Below are 22,466 nucleotides of genomic sequence, written 5' to 3' on the forward strand. Positions count from 1 at the left end.
GCCTTCCAGACTCACAAGGTAACACTGTCATTTTGGTAATAGTCGACAGATTCTCTAAGGCCTGCCGCTTCATACCACTGTACAAACTCCCTTCTGCTCTTGAAACAGCCAAACTCATTTTCACTCATGTCTTCCGAGTCTTTGGTCTCCCACAGGACATCGTCTCAGACCGGGGGCCCCAGTTCTCCTCCCGAGTGTGGCGCGGGTTCTGCAAGCTTATCGGAGCCACTGCCAGCCTCTCCTCTGGGTTCCACCCCCAGTCCAATGGCCAGACGGAGAGGCTCAACCAGGACCTGGAAACCACCCTGCGAGGCCTGGCGATGGATAACCCGACTACATGGAGCACCTGGCTGCCATGGGCAGAGTACGCTCACAACACCCTGCAGTCATCGGCCACCAGGTTATCACCGTTCCAGTGCCAGTTCGGGTTCCAGCCACCTCTGTTTCCGGACCAGGAGGAGGACGCTGGGGTGCCCTCGGTCAATCAGTACGTGAGACGGTGTCGCAAGACCTGGAACAAGGTCAGGAGGACCCTCATCCAGACTTCCAGGTCCAACCAGATTCAGGCCAACCACCATAGACGGCCTGCCCACGTTTTCCGCCCGGGGCAGCGGGTTTGGCTGTCCACCAAGGACCTTCCACTGCGGGTGGAGAACCGCAAGCTTGCTCCTCGCTACATTGGCCCCTTCAAAGTTGTGCGCAGGGTGAACCCTGTCTCCTACCGGCTCCAGTTACCACAAACTCTTAGGATCAACCCTACATTCCATGTTTCCCTGTTGCAGCCCATACTGTCGTCCACGTATGCCCCTGCCCCTAGGAATCCCCCGCATCTTCCAGGGTCAGACTGTGTTCACTGTGCGCCGTCTGCTGGACTCCCGCCGGGTCCGTGGCGGGCTTCAATATCTGGTGGACTGGGAGGGCTATGGCCCTGAGGAACGCTGTTGGGTCCCCGCCCGGGACATTTTAGATAAGGAACTTTGTTGGGACTTCCATTCGGCCAATCCGGATCGCCCTGGGAACGTCAGGAGACACTCCTGGGGGGGTCCTGTTAGGACTGGGACTGTTTTGGCCTCTAGAGGCCGCTGTTATTTCCTTTTCTTGTCATGTTTGTTTTGGCCTCTAGAGGCCGCCACTGTTCCTGTGTTTTGTGTTTGTGTTGACTTCATTATCGTCACCTGTGTTCAATTTATTTTGTGTATAAATACTCCTCTGTTTGTTCCCTAGTCACGGAGTCTTTATGCTATGCTGTCTAGTGCTAGTTTCCTCTGTCCCATGTACCTTGCCTGTGCCCTTGTGTTTTTGATATTTTTTGCTTTCTTTGAACTTTGTACTTTTGGATCTTCTGAGCGTTTTGCATTTTTGCCTTTTCCTTTTTTTTGGACTTTGAATTGTTGGATTTTTAATTTTTTTCCCTTTGTCTTCTCAGCGTTGGATTATACTTTTTGTTTTTTGCCCTGGAGTGTATATAGTGTAAATAAACTGGTTTTTTTTTATACTCTACTTTCACCTCACGCCTCTGCACTTGAGTCATTCCCCTGGTGGCCTAGTGGGGGTTTGCTGGATCACTACACCAGCGACCCGGGTTCAATTCCCAGCAGAACCCTAACAGACTGTTTCTCTTTTTCCCTTGTCAAGTTTATTTGTATAGCGATTTTAACAATAAACATTGTTGCAAAGCAGCTTTACAGAATTTGAACGACTTAAAGCATGAGCTAATTTTATTCCTAATCTATCCCCAATGAGCAAGCCTGTGGCAATGGTGGCAAGGAAAAACTCCCTCAGACGACATGAGGAAGAAACCTCGAGAGGAACCAGACTCAAAAGGGAACCCATCCTCATTTGGGCAACAACAGACAGCATGACTATAATATTAACAGTTTTAACATGAAGTCAGTTTCGTTGATATTATAAACTCTTCATTGATGGAAACTTGAGTGCAAAACTGTTCATGACAACTGCAGTCCTAAAGTTAGCAAGTCAACTGTAGTCCTCAGCCATAAAAGCATTACTATAAGTGTCCAGAGCGTCCTCCAAGTCTGACTTTCAACTGTCTACATGGGGCTGTCCTCCACAGGAGTGATGTGATGAGACTCCAACCGGACACAGGGCACCAGGATGGATCAGGCAGGTCCAAGGAGCAGAAGAGGTCAGCATCTCGATCCCAGGACCGACATGTAACTCAGAGAGACAATTTTTTTTTTTGGGGGGGGGGAGATAAAACACAGATTGTTAGGTATGGCCAATGTCACCTAAATAAGTAGGAACAGTATACATATTGCATTGAGTACAAGCAGGGACTCTGGCAAAACTAACTATGACAGCATAACTAAAAGGGGAGAGCCAGAAGGTAACACAGGCATGAAGGAGCCCCGGGACATAAAGCAGCCAGCCACTACACCGTCAACAAACTCGAGTGAGCAAGCGAGTGGGGGACTGACAGCATCCATGCATCCCAGTTTACCAAAAGTCTATGTCCAGATCTACTCCTTTACCTCATTAACAAAAAGCTTGACTAAACAGATATGTTTTCAGCCTAGACTTAAACGCTGAGACTGTGTCTGATTCCCGAACATTACTTGGAAGGCTGTTCCTTGTCAAAAATTAATCTGTTAAAATTTTTATTTATATATTTACATATATATATATATATGGGCGGCACAGTGGTGTAGTGATTAGCGCTGTCGCCTCACAGCAAGAAGGTCCTGGGCTCGAGCCCCGGGGCCGGCGAGGGCCTTTCTGTGTGGAGTTTGCATGTTCTCCCCGTGTCCACGTGGGTTTCCTCCGGGTGCTCCGGTTTCCCCCACAGTCCAAAGACATGCAGGTTAGGTTAACTGGTGACTCTAAATTGACCGTAGGTGTGAATGGTTGTCTATGTGTCAGCCCTGTGATGACCTGGCGACTTGTCCAGGGTGTACCCCGCCTTTCGCCTGTAGTCAGCTGGGATAGGCTCCAGCTTGCCTGCGACCCTGTAGAAGGATAAAGCGGCTAGAGATAATGAGATGAGATATATATATGGATACGAATGTTTTACTGGGAAATACACCACTCGTATTTTTCATAAGAACTTCATCTGGGACATGGAGAACCAAAATTGTGACATAAATCTCTATTGCCGCTTTTCCACTACAAACGCGGCTGAGCCGTGCCATGCTGAGTCGAGCTGAGTCGAGCTGAGCGGGGCTGTTGGAGTTGCATTTCGACTACAACCACGCTGAACCGTGCTGGCTGGAAGTGGGTGGACACATTGGGTGGAGTTAGCGAAAGTGGGTGGACGTCACGTGATGTCGTTAAGCAGCGCAAACAGTGACATCAGTGACAGTGGCGGAACAAGCCAGAGCCGGGCCGGGGGCAGGGCAAATGACCGGGCCCTTTATTAAAGCTTATCATAACATCATTTTAGGCTACAAAATGTCCGCAACTGCGGTGTTTACCAATTTCAACACTACCGGGTGCAACTATGTTATTTAGTACATCAAGTCCTTCAAACGAACATGTAACTCAGAAACAAAAAACATTAGGATACTGTACATGGCTCATAATAAAACATCAATAGCCTATACTGCGCACATTATTTGAAGGGCATACGAATGAGCGCTCAGAGGTTGCAACGGTGACAGGAAGAGTCAGAAATAAAAGGAGGGCGGTGCAAACCTCACTGAATGCACTGTGTTTACCAATTTCAACACTACCGGGTGCAACTATGTTATTTTGTACATTAAGTCCTTCAAACGAACATGTAACTCAGAAACAAAAAAACATTAGGCGACATACTGTACATGGCTCATAATAAAACATCAATAGCCTACTGCGTGCATAATTTGAAGGGCATACGACGAGCCTTGCGCTCCGCGAACTCGTCCACGATGCTCTGTATGTCACTGATTCAGTGATCTTTTAAGCGGTAGTCTCACGACCCGAATAGTAAACAATAAACATGGAGGACATGGAGTCGTTAGTGTTGCTGGTCTTGGTGCTGTGGCTTGTTGTCACCGACAACGCCAACAGATACTGGCAAGAGCGTATAGATGAGGCGAGGTGCATAAGGCTTCAGAAATTCTCGTAATTCGTAATTATTCTTCTTCCGGGTTTGCGGTGTTTACAGATCCCAGCGCGCTCGCGGGGCGTGTGTGGGCATGTGAGGACACGCCTCCTCACCAATCAGTGCACAGGGGAGTGTCTGCTCACGCCCCTAGCCTCACTCGGCACGGCTTGGCTCGCTTCAGCCCCACTCCAAAACGGTGCGAGTTTTAGGGGCTAAGCAGGGCTGAAACGAGCTGAGTCGTGCTGGTTTTTGGTAGTCGAAACGCGAGCCGTGTCGGGCTGAAGTGAGCTGAAGCGAGCTGAAGTGAGCTGAAAAAGGGTAGTGGAAAAGGGCCTTATGTCACTCATGAGGAAATCAATTAACTGTTTGATAAATTTGGGTGCTTTTTGTTTGTGAACGTGTCTGTGTAATAAAAAGAAAATCAGACATTAGCTTGAAGATATGAAGTTTATCTTCTCGTGTTGAAAAAGTTGCATTTTTCATACAAAATACATCGTGGATCTGAATGACATATTTAAATAATATTGGCTGGCTTTGAGTGGTCTATCAGATATAGTCCATTCAGCTAGCATGATACTGAGTCGAAGACGAGTTCAGTATCATGCTAGCTGAATGGAATATATCTGATAGACCATGAAAAAAAGCCAGCCAATATTATTATTATTATACATAGACAGTCTCTTCATATCAGCATTCTTGAAGGCCAACACAAGCTTACCTGCGACTTGGTGCTGTTAGCGTGGCAGTCCAGTTCCCTTCTAGCCAGCATAGCATTCAGTAGCAGCGTTAGTGAAGGCCAACACAAGCTTACCTGCAACTCTGTGCCGTTAGCGCTGCAGTCCAGTTGCCTTCTAGCCGGCGTAGTGTTATCGCAGGCCGATGCTAGCATAGGCTAATTCTAGTGCAGGCTAATTAGATTCGATTCAACTTTATTGTCATTGCATGTCACAGGTACAAGGCAGCGAAATGCAGAATGCTAGTGTAGTCAAGCCAAATATTATTATTATTTTCCCTGTGTAATTTACTTATTTACTTCTAAAATCAACATTGACAACTACACACAACAGAACGAACTGGCAATCAGAATTCTCTCAAAATCTTCCACTTTTAACAAAGCAAACCTGGTGGCCATGTTTGTTTACAAAGTCACTTGCTAGCATGGAAGTTTTACATGCCTGATGTGTCTCTTTTTGAGTTTTTTGATGTCCATTGGTATGTTTTTCTCTTGTAAATATGCATGAAGAATATACAATAAAGTTTTGGTAGCCTTTCAGATGTTCAGTACATCTTCAGATTCCAGTTTATTTATTTAGTGCTTAAACCTAGCAATGGATTAGCTTTGTCTTCTCTCTTACTTGACTGACATAGAAATGATTGTGTGCATGCGCAGCAGAAAAGTTTTGTCATTGGATCTTCGCATGAGTTCTGATGTGTGACGTTGTATTGTCTTGACAACGTGCAATATTATAACAATAATGCATGCTCATTCTCCATTGGGGAGAGTGGCATAATACATGGAGGATAAGTGACATGATAACAATATTGCATACCATCAATAAACCCACTAAAAGGGAATAGCATGCATGTTTTTATTCAATGGAAAAAGTGGCCCGTATATATATAATAATTAAATAATATTGGCTGGCGTTGAGTGGTATATCAGATATAGTCCATTCAGCTAGCATGATATTGAGCGAGTTGAAGATGAGTTCAGTATCATGCTAGCTGAATGAAATATATCTGATATACCACAAAAAAACAGCCAATATTATTATTATTATACTTACACATTCGATGGAACAATTATAGATTTTACAAAAATTAAGGGGGGGGGGGGGACTCACCAACACTGAAGGCTGATTCTGATTGAATGTAATTCAATGCTCTGTCAAGCCAATGTACAAAGTCAAAGTTCTAACAATAAAAATGGTACAAGTACAAAAAGCCTGAACAACAACCCAACTTATATACAAGCTATATCCAGGTTGACAGTTCAAGTTCAAAGTTACTTTTGGTCATAGTTAATTGTTACATTGCAGTTGTTTAAAACAAAAGGGCTTTGCTGAGTGAAGTCCAAGAGTGAAATCCTTTTCCTTAACTCCAAGTATTACTTTGACAATATTTCCACTATTGCTCTCTTTTCCAGTTTTTTTATGTCTACTGGTGTGTTTTTCTCTTGGACATATGTGTGAAGAATATCCAGTGAAGTTTTGGTAGCCTTTCAAGTGTTCAGCACATCTTTTTCTTTAAATCTTCTGTTTTTAACAAAGTAAACCTCGCGGCCATTTTGTGTACAAACTGTCATAGTCACTCACTAGCGTGGAAGTTTTACATGTCCGATGTGTCTCTTTTCCAGTTTTTCTCTTGTAAATATGCGTGAAGAATATCCAGTGAAGTTTTGGTAGCCTTTTGGGTGTTCAGCGCGTCTTTCTCTTTAAATCTTCCACTTTTAATGAAGCAAACCTCGCGGCCATGTTTGTGAACAAACTGTCACAGTCACTCGCTACCACGGAAGTTTTACATCTCCGACGTGTCTCTTTCCAGTTTTTCAATGTCCTTTGGTATGTTTTTCTCTTGGAAATATGCGTGAAGAATATATAATGAAGCTTCGGTAGCCTTTTGGGTGTTCAGCGTGTGTTTAGTTTCAGTTTTCAGTTTATTTATTTCGTGCTTAAACCGAGCACTGAATTAACCCCATCTTCTCTCTGTCCTGGCTGACAAAGAAATGATTGTGCACATGCGCAGCAGAAAAGTTTTGTCACTGGATCTTCGCATGAGCTCTGACATGTTGTTTTGACAATGTGCAATATTATAACAATATTGCACGTTCATTCTCCATTGGCATAATACATGGAGGATAAGTGATATGATAACAATATTGCATGCCATCAATAAACCCACTCGAAGGGAATAGAATACATGTTTTTATTCCATGGAAAAAGTGGCCCATATGTATAATAATTTCTGATATTTCACTCTGATGATGTCACTCCCAGTGTTTTCCTGCTGACTTGACACACGTTGTCAACATGGTGAACCAGTACAAAATTAAAATGCTTTTGATTAACTTGTGGTTTTTGTTTTTTTTTTGTTTTTTTATGGATGTGTCCATATAATATAAGGAACATTACACGGTGGTGCGAAAATATGAAGTTTATCTTCTTGTGTTGAAAAACATGTATTTTTTCATACGAAATACATACTGAGTGACATATTTTCCACATATGGAACATATATGGAATTCTGTGGTAAATGAGAAAATGTGTTGAAAAAAACAAAAACAAGATATGTTTCATAGTTTAGATTCTTCAAAGTAGCCACTGTTTACTTTGATGACACTTTGCACACTATTGGCATTATCTCAACCAGCTTCATGAGGTAGTTACCTGAAATGCTTTTCAATTAACAGGTGTGCCTCGTCCCAACAGACAGCCGCTGTGTCCAGGGATTAGGTCGTCGAGGCCTCTGCCTTCGACTGCCACCCAATCCACACTGCACCAGTCCCCTACTGCTACCTCTGTGGGTGGTGAACTTTGGTCATGAGTTTTGGGTAATGACCGAAAGAACAAGATCGTGGATACAAGCGGCCGAAATGAGTTTCCTTCGCAGGGTGGCTGGGCGCTCCCTTAGAGATAGGGTGAGAAGCACAGTCACTCGGGAGGAGCTCGGAGTAGAGCCACTGCTCCTCCACATCGAGAGGAATCAGCTGAGGTGGCTCGGGCATCTTTTTTGGATGCCTCCTGGACGCCTCCCTGGGGAGGTGTTCCAGGCATGTCCCCCCGGGAGGAGGCCCCGAGGAAGACCCAGGACACGCAGGAGGGACTATGTCTCTCGGCTGGCCTGGGAACACCTTGGTGTTCTTCCCGAGGAGCTGGCCGAGGTGTCTGGGGAAAGGGAAGTTTGGGCTTCCATGCTTAGACTGCTGCCTCTGCGACCCGGTCCCGGATAAAGCGGAAGAAGACGAGACAAGATGAGGTGTGCCTCGTACAGAGCTCTCCCGACCGAAAGTAAAATTATTAACAGTCGGACAATAACAAAGTATTGCTTTCGCTCTAATACTCAGCCACTCCTGTGTTTAAGCTGATTTGTCAACTAATATGCCGTCAAATAAGCCTCCTAAACCTCCGAAGACGACCACAAAGCTGGACACCCCTTCTAGCCCAGTGCGGCTAGCATCAGGCTCCGAGGCCAGTGGCAATTTAGCTAACTCCAGTCAAATCATCACTGCCATCAAATTGATGAAGGAAGATTTCGTATCGAGATTTGATGCTCTGCTTGGCGCTATTCAAGGAATACAAGGTGAGCTGAAAGAAATATCAGGACGCATGACAGAGGCCGAGAGAGAATTAGCACCAATGAAGACGAAATCACATCTCTACAAGCACAGTCTCAATCGATGCAAACAACAGTGGAAGAGATGACGCGAAAAATGGACGACTTAGAAAACCAGGCTCGTCGTTCGAATCTTAGACTGGTTGGCCTCCCTGAAGGGAAAGAAGGGACTAATATGTGTGCTTTTCTTGAAAACATGATCCGCGAAGTGCTTGGTGAGTTTCCCAATACCATATTCATTGAAAGGGCTCAATGAATAGGAAGTGTGCAGAGGCAGTCTGGCAACGTTCGATCCCCTGTGCGTCCGAGAGTGATTGTAATGAAGTTTTTAAACTATGCTGATAAGGAACGGGTCATGGCAGCTGCAAGAGATGCAGGCCAGATAAAGTACGACGAACAGAGGATTATGTTTTTTCCTGACATCTCTTCTAGCCTGCGCAAATGGAGGCAAGTCTTTGATCCTGTGAAGAAACAGCTGGCTGCCCTCTCATACCCGACACTGCGCTATGGCGTGATTCACCCTGCCACACTGCTAATCACCATAAAGGGAAGCCGACACACATTTGCCACTGCATCGGAAGCAGAAAAGTTCGTCCGAGGGCTGATGGCGGACACTGAGCAAGCTGGCACAGAGCAAGCTGACACAAGCGAAGTGGCTGAACCAAACATTGAATAATCCTTTTTGCTAACTGTGGCCAATTAAGGTAACAACAAATTATGAACGGTGAAAACATGGCAAAGTAAACATCTGCAACTATCTGACTGAATATATTTTAAGAGTTTAAAAATTTTGGTTGTACTTTTGGTGGGGCTCTGTGGAGCTCAACAGGTGTGCTGTTCCTCACTGTATTTTGGGTATGGGTGGACCAGCTAACCTCCATAGCCTGGCTCCACTTTGGAGTCATTGGGAATCTACATTGTGGGAGGGGTATGTGTATTTAATTTGGGGAAATACGCAGGTTCATGTTCATGTTCATCAGGTTTATAGGCACAGGGTTTTTTTTGTTTTGTTTGTTTTTGTTTTTCTTATTACATCTCCCTTTGGCTCATTAGCCACTTTAGCAATAAGCCCACTACTCTCACATATATAATATTTCAACATGTCTTCTAAACTGCAATTTACCTCCTGGAATGTAAGAGGTTTAAATAAGCTTGTCAAGTTAAAACAAGTCATGAGTAGGATTAAACATCTTCAGGCTAAGATAGTTTTTCTCCAAGAGACCCACTTGACTCCTGATGATGTAATTAGAGTTAGGAGAAGATGGCCTGGCCATGTCTTTTCTGCTTCATTTAGTTCACACTCACGTGGGGTAATAACTCTGATTCATAAGTCTGTACCTTTTCAACTTATTAATGTGGCTGAAGATAAACTTGGCAGATATATTATGATTCAGTGTGAAATTCTATCAGTAAAACTAAACCTAGTCAACCTATATGGTCCCAATGACAATAACCCTTCATTTTTCAGACACTTGTTCTTAACCTTGGCGGAATTACCTGGTAGTTATATTATAGGTGGGGATTTCAACTGTGTTCTCCAACCTAAAAAGGACCGATCTACAGGGATTGATGCCTCCCATACTCAGACCAGAAAGGAGTTATTTCACTTCTCATCTCATCTCATTATCTCTAGCCGCTTTATCCTTCTACAGGGTCGCAGGCAAGCTGGAGCCTATCCCAGCTGACTACGGGTGAAAGGCGGGGTACACCCTGGACAAGTCGCCAGGTCATCACAGGGCTGACACATAGACACAGACAACCATTCACACTCACACCTACGGTCAATTTAGAGTCACCAGTTAACCTAACCTGCATGTCTTTGGACTGTGGGGGAAACCGGAGCACCCGGAGGAAACCCACGCGGACACGGGGAGAACATGCAAACTCCGCACAGAAAGGCCCTCGCCGGCCCCGGGGCTCAAACCCAGGACCTTCTTGCTGTGAGGCGACAGCGCTAACCACTACACCACTGTGCTGCCCCGTTATTTCACTTTATTAAAGAATTTAATTTGATTGACATATGGAGAAAAGACCATCCTGATAAGCTAACTTTTTCTTGCTATTCAAGCACTTGTCAGACATTTTCTAGAATTGATTTTTTTTTTAGTCTCTGCCAGTTTGACACCTATAATTTCAGATAGCTGGTACAATGGCATAGTAATTTCAGATCATGCCTCTGTTTCATTTAATTTGAATACACCCAAAGCTTTTCTTAGGCCCGCTAGATGGCGTCTCCAGTCATTCTGGCTAAAGGACCCAGACTTTTTACAATGTATTGGGGCACAAATTGATTATTACTTTGAAATGAATACTCATCAAACATCTGCTGCTGTACGATGGGATGCCTTCAAAGCCTTCTTGAGAGGTCAGATGATTAGCTACACTCGCTTTAAACGTAAAAGTTGGAAGAAAGAAATGGAACAATTAGAACAAAAGATAAAAAACATTCAAACAGATTATTTAAAAAAACCCTCTCAAGACTTATTTAAAGAATTGAATGAACATAGAGCTAAATATAATGTTCTGTCAATAAACAAGGCAACCAAAAGCCTAATGAAATTGAAACAATCTTACTATGAACAAGGTGAAAAAGCCAGTAAGCTTTTAGCCTGGCATATTAAGCAGTTGGAAACTGAGAGAACAATAAATACAATTACAACTGATGAGGGTTTAGAAACCAGTGACCCACAGGAAATTAACAGAACTTTCAAAAAATTCTATGAAGCGCTATACTACACAGACTGTTCATCTACAACTATTGAAACACAAAAGGAATTCTTAGATTCGTTAAGTTTTGCAACTCTGGACAATGACTCTGTAAAATCTCTGGACTTGGAACTAACTGCTGAGGATCTATCCTTGGCCATTTCCAGCATGAAGGGAGGAAAAAGTCCTGGACCTGATGGAATTCCCATTGAAATATATAAAATATTTAAGGATAAACTAATAACTCCCCTATTAGATATGTATAATGAATCTTTGAATAGCGGTTGCCTCCCCCATCTCTTAACATGGCAGAGATCTCACTCTTATTAAAACCAGGAAAACCATCTGCCCTGTGTACATCATATAGACCGATCTCACTTCTTAACAACAATCTTAAAATCCTTTGTAAAGTGTTGGCTAGACGGCTTGAAACACTCTTGCCACAGATGGTACACCCTGACAGAACGGTTTTGTTCAAGGAAGACAAGGTTTTCATAATATTCGAAGAGTGCTTAATATACTCTTTGAAAAATCTGGTTGTAATGACACCGCCATTTTGTCTTTAGATGCCGAGAAGGCTTTTGATAGAGTGGAGTTGCAGTACCTATTTGAAGTTTTGCAAAGATATGGTATCCAGGGGAAATTTCTTAGTTGGATTAAACAAATCTATGCTGATCCACAGGCCATGGTCTTAACCAATGGACTGACTTCCCAGCCTTTCCATCTGCTACGGGGTACAAGACAAGGCTGCCCTTTATCTCCATTGCTATTTACCCTGGCTATTGAACCACTGGCTATGGCTATTCGTAAAGATCCTAATTTAGAGGGCATAAAGATCGGAGATATAGAACATCGTATAGCACTTTACGCAGATGATATTCTTTTATTTTGTTCTAATTTGAAATATACTTTACCCGCTCTTCTAGATCTGATTAGGCTATTTGGTACTTTTGCAGGTTATAAGATTAATGATACTAAATCAGCGATTATGTTTATGAATGAAAATGAGGCACAAAACCCTCCAATACACAGCCCATTTCTGATTTCTCCAAAAGGCTTCACCTATCTGGGCATTAAGATTTCTCCATGTGTTGATAAGATTGTTCCCAACAACTACAATCCCATGGTGGATAAGGTCACTCAGCTTGTGAACAGATGGACAAAACTCCCTGTCTCTATGATTGGAAGAGTGAATGTTCTTAAGATGTCAATATTACCTAAGTTTTTATATCTCTTTATATCCATGTCATCCTCAAGCTCGGGTCCTTTACACTGTATATATATTACATTGTATTACATTATACAACCCCAATTCCAAAAAAGTTGGAATAAAGTACAAATTGAAAATAAAAACAGAATGCAATGATGTGGAAGTTTCAAAATTCCATATTTTATTCAGAATTGAACATACAGTAGATGACATATCAAATGTTTAAACTGAGAAAATGTATCATTTAAAGAGAAAAATTAGGTGATTTTAAATTTCATGACAACAACACATCTCAAAAAAGTTGGAACAAGGCCATGTTTACCACTGTGAGACATCCCCTTTTCTCTTTACAACAGTCTGTAAACGTCTGGGGACTGAGGAGACAAGTTGCTCAAGCTTAGGGATAGGGATGTTAACCCATTCTTGTCTAATGTAGGATTCTAGTTGCTCAACTGTCTTAGGTCTTTTTTGTCGTATCTTCCATTTTATGATGCACCAAATGTTTTCTATGGGTGAAAGATCTGGACTGCAGGCTAGCCAGTTCAGTACCCGGACCCTTATTCTACGCAGCCATGATGCTGTAGTTGATGCAGTATGTGGTTTGGCATTGTCATGTTGGAAAATGTAAGGTCATCCCTGAAAGAGACGTCGTCTGAATGGGAGCATATGTTGCTCTAGAACCTGGATATACCTTTCAGCATTGATGGTGTCTTTCCAGATGTGTAAGCTGCCCATGCCACACACACTAATGCAACCCCATACCATCAGAGATGCAGGCTTCTGAACTGAGCACTGATAACAACTTGGGTCGTCCTTCTCCTCTTTAGTCCGAATGACACGGCGTCCCTGATTTCCATAAAGAACTTCAAATTTTGATTCGTCTGACCACAGAAAAGTTTTCCACTTTGCCACAGTCCATTTTAAATGAGCCTTGGCCCAGAGAAGACGTCTGCGCTTCTGGATCGTGTTTAGATACAGCTTCTTCTTTGAACTATAGTGTTTTAGCTGGCAACGGCAGATGGCACGGTGAACTGTGTTCACAGATAATGTTCTCTGGAAATATTCCTGAGCCCATTTTGTGATTTCCAATACAGAAGCATGCCTGTATGTGATGCAGTGCCGTCTAAGGGCCCGAAGATCACGGGCACCCAGTATGGTTTTCTGCCCTTGACCCTTACGCACAGAGATTCTTCCAGATTCTCTGAATCTTTTGATGATATTATGCACTGTAGATGATGATATGTTCAAACTCTTTGCAATTTTACACTGTCGAACTCCTTTCTGATATTGCTCCACTATTTGTCGGCGCAGAATTAGGGGGATTGGTGATCCTCTTCCCATCTTTACTTCTGAGAGCCGCTGCCACTCCAAGAGGCTCTTTTTATACCCAGTCATGTTAATGACCTATTGCCAGTTGACCTAATGAGTTGCAATTTGGTCCTCCAGCTGTTCCTTTTTTGTACCTTTAACTTTTCCAGCCTCTTATTGCCCCTGTCCCAACTTTTTTGAGATGTGTTGCTGTCATGAAATTTCAAATGAGCCAATATTTGGCATGAAATTTCAAAATGTCTCACTTTCGACATTTGATATGTTGTCTATGTTCTATTGTGAATACAATATCAGTTTTTGAGATTTGTAAATTATTGCATTCCATTTTTATTTACAATTTGTACTTTGTCCCAACTTTTTTGGAATCGGGGTTGTAAAAGAGACTTGCCCAGGGTGTACCCCACCTCTTGCCCAAAGTCAATTGGGATTGGCTACAGATTCTCCCACGACTGTGGTGAATAAGTGGAATGGATGGATGGATATATACAAAGAATGAAAATCCCAATGTTAAAGTGGCACTCATATTTACGGATGTAACTCAAGATATTTGAAGCCCAATGTTTCCAGAAAACTCCAAATATGCAATAAGTAGTCTGTCTATGTTTGTTCAAAATGACACCAAAGGAATGCACAAAATTATTATTATTATTATTATTATTATTATTATTATTATTATTATTAATACAACCCCGATTCCAAAAAAGTTGGGACAAAGTACAAATTGTAAATAAAAACGGAATGCAATGATGTGGAAGTTTCAAAATTCCATATTTTATTCAGAATTGAACATAGATGACATATCAAATGTTTAAACTGAGAAAATGTATCATTTAAAGAGAAAAATTAGGTGATTTTAAATTTCATGACAACAACACATCTCAAAAAAGTTGGGACAAGGCCATGTTTACCACTGTGAGACATCCCCTTTTCTCTTTACAACAGTCTGTAAACGTCTGGGGACTGAGGAGACAAGTTGCTCAAGCTTAGGGATAGGGATGTTAACCCATTCTTGTCTAATGTAGGATTCTAGTTGCTCAACTGTCTTAGGTCTTTTTTGTCGTATCTTCCATTTTATGATGCGCCAAATGTTTTCTATGGGTGAAAGATCTGGACTGCAGGCTAGCCAGTTCAGTACCCGGACCCTTATTCTACGCAGCCATGATGCTGTAATTGATGCAGTATGTGGTTTGGCATTGTCATGTTGGAAAATACAAGGTCTTCCCTGAAAGAGATGTCGTCTGGATGGGAACATATGTTGCTCTAGAACCTGGATATACCTTTCAGCATTGATGGTGTCTTTCCAGATGTGTAAGCTGCCCATGCCACACGCACTAATGCAACCCCATACCATCAGACATGCAGGCTTCTGAACTGAGCGCTGATAACAACTTGGGTCGTCCTTCTCCTCTTTAGTCCGAATGACACGGCGTCCCTGATTTCCATAAAGAACTTCAAATTTTGATTCGTCTGACCACAGAACAGTTTTCCACTTTGCCACAGTCCATTTTAAATGAGCCTTGGCCCAGAGAAGACGTCTGCGCTTCTGGATCACGTTTAGATCCGGCTTCTTCTTTGAACTATAGAGTTTTAGCTGGCAACGTCGGATGGCACGGTGAATTGTGTTCACAGATAATGTTCTCTGGAAATATTCCTGAGCCCATTTTATGATTTCTAATACAGAAGCACGCCTGTATGTGATGCAGTGCCGTCTAAGGGCCCGAAGATCACAGGCGCCCAGTATGGTTTTCCGGCCTTGACCCTTACGCACAGAGATTCTTCCAGATTCTCTGAATCTTTTGATGATATTATGCACTGTAGATGATGATATGTTCAAACTCTTTGCAATTTTACACTGTCAAACTCCTTTCTGATATTGCTTCACTATTTGTCAGTGCAGAATTAGGGGGATTGGTGATCCTCTTCCCATCTTTACTTCTGAGAGCCGCTGCCACTCCAAGATGCTCTTTTTATACCCAGTCATGTTAATGACCTATTGCCAATTGACCTAATGAGTTGCAATTTGGTCCTCCAGCTGTTCCTTTTTTGTACCTTTAACTTTTCCAGCCTCTTATTGCCCCTGTCCCAACTTTTTTGAGATGTGTTGCTGTCATGAAATTTCAAATGAGCCAATATTTGGCATGAAATTTCAAAATGTCTCACTTTCGACATTTGATATGTTGTCTATGTTCTACTGTGAATACAATAATCAGTTTTTGAGATTTGTAAATTATTGCATTCCATTTTTATTTACAATTTGTACTTTGTCCCAACTTTTTTGGAATCGGGGTTGTACCTTGACACTGTTATTTGTAGTCAAATAATACTATTATTATGTGCTGCTAAAATGGAACATCTGGCCAAAAGGAACAAATGATCATAATCATTTATTACCTTCATAAATGTGAGAAAGTGAACTCCCACGCAGCAATTAGCTCAGATGGAGAAAATGCCAAGACTTCTACAAGGTAAACATTCATATTATGGCACTGATGAAAGAGCTGAAACGGACTCCATCAATTGCTGTGATATATCATGAGAACACAAGAGTCCTGTGGAAGGACTGAAAGCGACACAGTCATTTAGATAAGTCACAATATGCTGCTTTATTCTTTAACCAGCAGACAGCAAAACAATTACAGTACTATTTGCTCATGAGTTGAATCTGATGTGTCTCTAATACAAGCTTTATAAATTAGCAACCTAACCAACAAGCTAAAGAAACTAGCAAGTCATTATTCCTTCACAACAATGTTACAATAGCTAGTTATTTTAGACAGTGATCATGAACTAAGTAATTTAGGAAGAGAGAAGATGACATCATTCCAAACAAAGTATTATTCGAGAGAAAGCCAACCTGTCTTGTGGAAACGTTTCTAGCCAGCAGAGTTTGTTATTATCAGTACAAATCAAGTTTGCATGTGTGTAATGATTGTAATGTATATTGTGTGATTCTAAAAAAACCTCAGGTCACCATTTAAAGTAATTTAAATAAGACGTTTATTAATAAATGTCATTCATGTTCATGTGCAAGTCTTATATTTATCACTGTGTATTTTAAATGACTAATAGGCACTAGTAAATTCCAGCAAAATAATTTCATTCGTTTCATTCAGTTATTGATAAATGCCATTCATTTAACGGCTAGTGACTAATTGAAAGATTTTCCATGTAATTTTCCATTTCAAATTTTCAATTTCTTTTTAATGCTCTGTGAATTTACAGATTATTTTTAACATATGCTGTTGTACAGTATTTATGTTGTACCCTTTGTAGTGAACATATACACTATAGTGAAAGCCAATGGGATGTGGCCTGTGGTTGGAGGGGGTTTAGAAGAACATTCTTGCTTGAACACATGGTTAAGATGGTGGATTTTTACACTGATCTGAGATCTCCAAAAAATGTATATGCAGAAGACATTACAAAACATGAGGGTTTTAGTTCCCTGCTGGCAAATTTGAATTTGACAACCTTTACACAGTATCTCTATATTTAGTCATGTGTGTAATTTTTGTCTGTATGTTTGTGTTCATATACTGCATGTTTGTGCATACCTAAGTATATGTGTTTACACTATACGGTATGTATGCATACCGGTACATGTTTCTGTGCCTATATGTCAGATTCGGTGTGTGTGGGCTGTACGAGGCAGCTGGGATGAGGGAGAACCTGATGAAAGCTCAGAGGCACTTTCTCTCCCACATGGCTGCTCTCATTCCTGCAGTCCCAGGACAGGAAGCTGGGAGAGCAGCAGGGATCGGGGAGACTGGGCCAGGGGCCAGGACACTCCTCTGCCTGGGGAAGTAAAAGAGCATATGAGCTCTCTGCTGGGGATTACATACACGAGAGAGATGGGCTTCACTGCATCCTGTTTTAGTCTCACTAGATTTGGCACAAAGGAACCCGACAGCCCATCTCTTGTTTGTGCTGGCCAAGAGTTTAGTCCAGGCTGTAACCAAGGAAATAGTGACTATAGTGATAGATATTGATCAACTTCTGATAATATTGACGAAGGTGATTATATCTTCAAATAGCTGTCACTGGCTAAGACATAGCCAGTGCTATTTAAGGGACACCACTGAGGAGGTTTTCTTTAAATTAATTTACTTTAATGATTTAATATGGAAGACATCAGACATGGCGTTAAGCAGTGATGTAGTAGACTTAACCAAGTCAGGAGTGTCTTATATTTTAGATTCTTAAAAATAGCCTTGATGACAGCTTTGCAGATTTATTGGCTTTATCTCAAAGAGCTTCAAAAGAGAAGCTTCACTTTTTGGCTGATTTTCCCAAGTTCTATGTAACAACTACTTCTTTGGAGGCATTTCAACAGCATTTATTTATTTATTTATTTATTTATTACATTTAAATATTGTCTTTAAACATAAATCTTTTTAGGTTCATGAAAAATATCAATTCAATTACAGGTGTCCAAGCATTTTGCTGTTACAGTATATAAGGGTTTTCAGACAGAAGTTTGATTTCACAGCCTTGTTGCTTTGCTTTGAGATATTTTTAGCTGTAAAGTACTTTTCCTGTATGGGTTTGAATTTTCTACGGGAGAGGACACTGGAACAAGCTATCCATGATTTACAGAGTTCTATAGAACAACAATAGAATAATGCTTAGTCCTTAGAAAGTATACTGATAAAGTGCAGTTTGCTTGTACTGCTACAGGCACAATGTGTGTGTGTGTGTGTGTGTGTGTGTGTGTGTGTGTGTGTGTGTGTGTGTGTGTGTGTGTGTGTGCTCCCTGTGTTGTGTCTAGTGCAGCTGCATGTGTCAGCTGCCTCACTGGTTTAATGTGAAGTTTAAGCTCTTCATGACGCCAAGCCAGATCCCATTACACTATCGGGAATACCTGCTATTGTGCTCCAAATCCCTTTCTAAATCCCAGGAATTCTGCCTTCCTTTCCTTAAATTGTCTGGCTTGTGCCTCACTTAACTTCTATGACCACAAGGGTTATTAAAGCAGAGCTTAAAGAGAGTGGGTTTGGTTGTTATTCTTACTGCTAAAATCAAAGCATTAATACAAGTATTTACTGACTGCCTTCCTTGTAAATTTGTTTGAGCTTTTAATAGTTTACATCTTGATAGTTTTAATCCCTATCCCACTTCATTTCCCTGCTAATTTGGGATATTACTATTTTCTGTAATGCTTTGATTTAAGGTTCAGTAGTTAACTATTAATAAGCAAATCATAAATAGCTTACTAATTAAAGACTGCTGCAGAATCTCTTAATATATTATTCAACATTCATCAAAAATTAATTAGAAAGTAACTTTAACTGCTTTTGCTTTTCAACTCCAGTCCAGCTGTGGAAAGATTCAGGTATTGGGAACAGAGGGAGCTTCAAACAGTACAGGGCATTGGGCTCTGAAGCCTGCGGTTGAAGTCTACAAAGTTCATTATTAATGAGTGAAATGAAAAAAAAAAAGTTTTTTATTTTTTACTTTAATGGATTTTGAAAGTTATGCAATGAATATTTTTAGTCAATGATTAATTAGTAATTAATTTGTAAACTTTGTATAACTTGCTTCAAGTTAAATAAAGGTTACATACTGCTGAAAACCAATAGGGTTTGATGACTTGTCGATTCAACAGTATTCACTGCCTCATATAAAAAAAAAACGTAGTCAAAAATAATTATGTGTAGAATTGGGGACATTGTTAACAGTCTTGGATTTGTTTTAACGCTTTAATTTGTATTAAATCAAATAAAATCTCTCAGATTTAATTGGGAAAACTTGTACACAGTCCCATTGGCTGTTTTGGTTTTCTTTCCATCTTTCAGTAACACTGAATGGGATGTTTTTATTGGCGCAGCAAATAATTTTCACCTCACTTTATGCTATGTATAACAAATTTTCATGGAATTGCTTTTTAACCATTCTGAACGCGCCGTGGACATTTGTTTGGAGTAATATAGGAACACTAGACAAGCCTGATTTAGCTAAACTACAACTTGCAGACTGGTTATTCAATAAGTCATTTAAAATTGAGAGTTAAGATTTAGAGATGTGTTACTTTTTCTTACCTGTTCTTATCTGACAAATCTCTTCTGCTGGAAATCTCTTTTTTCCACCATTTGGAGTCTCAATTGTTTAAAAACTGGTGGACTCTTTGTGAGTAAGAACTACAGTATTAGTCAATCCTAGCACATGCGGCGGGAATAATTTTAGTGCAGAAAGTGGGATTTTTTTGGAAGATGGTAGTCAAGTGCTTATGTGTATGCATGTTTCAACAATGGAAATCAGTCAAGCAGTCAGTCAGTGAGCGAAAATGCCTCTTCCAGACAGTCTGCTCAGCAGTCCGGCAAAAATAAATCAGGCATTCCAATCTTCCCCTAGAGAAATACAAGGTGCCTTTATATCATGCATTTCTAATTATGCTACAACAATGCAACCGACTTTATTAGAAAAGAGATGTTAGCGCATTATGAATCATTTTTACCATTGTCATGGTAACAGGAAGCTGAAAATCTTGGCAACAGCTGTTGTTGTCACAGCCTTTGAACAGCTCGGGGGCTATTGTTGGCAAGGCATTGTGGGAAATAACCATGTTCACTAGTCCATGCCTTTTTTTTAATGGCTGAACTGGAGATTTTTTGGATTTGGTATCTCAAGCATTGTGTAACAACCAGCAACATGCACTGCGATACAACAGGTTGGCACTGAATGGACTCATTATCCTATTATTCCTTATATAATTTTCTGAAATTGGAAACACCAGTGAAACAGCAATGCTTCAGTTCTGTAGAGAGAACAACTATTCAGTAATATTCTGTCGAGAGAACATCAGTGCAGAAAGATGCAAAGGGAGTGGAAGAGAGTCAAAGAGAGTTTGTAAACTCTTGTGTAAACTCTTGTGAAAATAGGGGGAAAATACTGTGTTCCATTGCTGTACTGGGAATATGGGAGAACTGAGTATTAGACTGGGATCAAAACAATGTTTGAAAAATGTGGAACTTTCTGCATTAAAGAAGAAATAAAACCCATACATGTGGTCTCTGTGCATTAACGTGACCAGAGGGGACAACCCAGTAAACTTGTGTTAGACTTCATAACTATGTGTTGGTGGTGGGGTAGACAAAATCTTGGCTTTCAGTGAGCAGTGGACAGCAAAACACATTTTTGCCATGTTTTGGGGCATACAGGAGGGTACTATGGCCATTCTGGGTGTTTGCTTATACATAATGTGTCTGCATGCTTGAACATGTGTGTTTGACAACCATTCTGTATGGTATCCTGTGTGTTTGCATATGCATATCTGGTTAAAAGTGTGTGTGTGTGTGTGCGCGTGTGTGTGTGTGTGGATGTAAAGGACCTGGTTGTTTGTGGAGGGGCCCAGCGCTGTGGCTGCCTGTGTGGGCAGATGCGAGTGTCTGCTTCAGTAGAAATGCTAATGCTTCCTCTGAGGATTGTGATTACCCCTCCTGCCTCCGGGGGGAGCTGCTGCACACTCCTTGCCTTAATTCATTTTGACGTCAACAGGAAGTTGAGCAACATCTCAGGGGGGAAATAGAGGTAGGCAAGGGGCTAATAGGCCATGTTGTCCATTTAGGCTTGGTGTCTCAGGGAGTCTGCAGGAGGGATTAGTCAGCACTAAAATGTTTTCTTTGTAGTTTGGAGGAAACCTGAGGAGGTTTCTTTACAAAACTTCTTGCCTCAATGAAGCAAGGGGGGATGGTGGTGTGTGGGAGGTATACATGAAATTCCTCCATTCCATCACCATCTTTGTGTTCCCCTTTGCCTCACACACACAGTCCCTACTGAACCCTTAGACATACACTTTACCGATATAAAGACTTCAGCTTTCATTTTTGTACTGTCAGATGAAGGTTGTTTATTTCCCCACATTGATCTCAATTAAAATGTTTTTACTAATCACTCAAGATGATTGGTTCAGTTATTTGATTTGCCTGCTTTCTCTTTTTTGTTGCAGACTATCAGATATTGGACTTGTGTATATCAGGTGGAGCTCACTGGAACATTTCAATGCTCTAATGCTGAGGACAAAATAACTGTAAGTTTGTTTTGGAATATTTTTCTTCTGTTCTTCTACTTACACACCCCGCATTTGTTCTATGAACAATTAATACATCAAGAAAAGATCTGCTAATGCCGGGAATAGACTACACAATATGTTTGTCTTTCATTATGGTCACCATGTTAGATTAAGTAATCATGATGCCATAAATTCTTGCCATGTCTTGGTCAGGAGACTGGCAACACTACAAGTTTGACCCTGACCAATCTTCATTCATGTCCTTGCATGTCGTTGGGGAGGAGGGTCAAGAAATTGTCAGTCATGGCTCTTAAGGAACTCGTCAGAGGAGATGTCACACTAGGCAAGAAAATACAAAAAAAAATCTTACATGCTAGACTTTTCATTGGGGTGTTGTGGGGTGTCCAAGATGTAATTATGTCACACTGCAAGACCAGAGATGTCCACAAGCACCAGTGACCGGCGTTTTTCTCTGCCTACACAGACAGTCTGTGCCAGCTATTCGATCCCAGGAAAAAACAAAACAAAAAGTCTTTCAATGTTCAAGCGATTTATATCAGCTCTGCTGCCCATAATTTGCTGCAAATCCAATTATTCCACCATGAAATTGTCTTTGATTCAGGTCTAGCAAGACTTGAAGTGACACCATATTTGTTGACTGATTCTTGCCCTCTGACTGGCTGAGCTGGACCATGTGACCATGCCGTAGCATATGTAGTTATGTTACAGAACCAGGCAGCATACTCCAGAGAGAAACTGAGAAAGCCAAGCACACATACATCTGGAGGGAAATTTCATACATATTTTGCAAGTATTTTATAGGGAAATGGTTAGTAATT

General features: G+C 41.3%; 1 protein-coding gene across 2 annotated transcripts in view; it reads left to right on the top strand.

The window, feature by feature from the left end:
* pknox2 (pbx/knotted 1 homeobox 2) overlaps positions 1–22,466 on the top strand; it is a 161,771-nt gene that overhangs the window by 15,827 nt on the left and 123,478 nt on the right. For both annotated transcript variants that reach the window (XM_060909706.1, XM_060909708.1), the window contains exon 2: positions 21,565–21,645. The gene's annotated coding sequence lies outside the window, so the exon portion shown is untranslated. The remainder of the gene's footprint in view (positions 1–21,564; positions 21,646–22,466) is intronic.

This window comes from Neoarius graeffei, chromosome 25, assembly GCF_027579695.1.
Source record: "Neoarius graeffei isolate fNeoGra1 chromosome 25, fNeoGra1.pri, whole genome shotgun sequence".
NCBI lineage: Eukaryota > Metazoa > Chordata > Actinopteri > Siluriformes > Ariidae > Neoarius > Neoarius graeffei.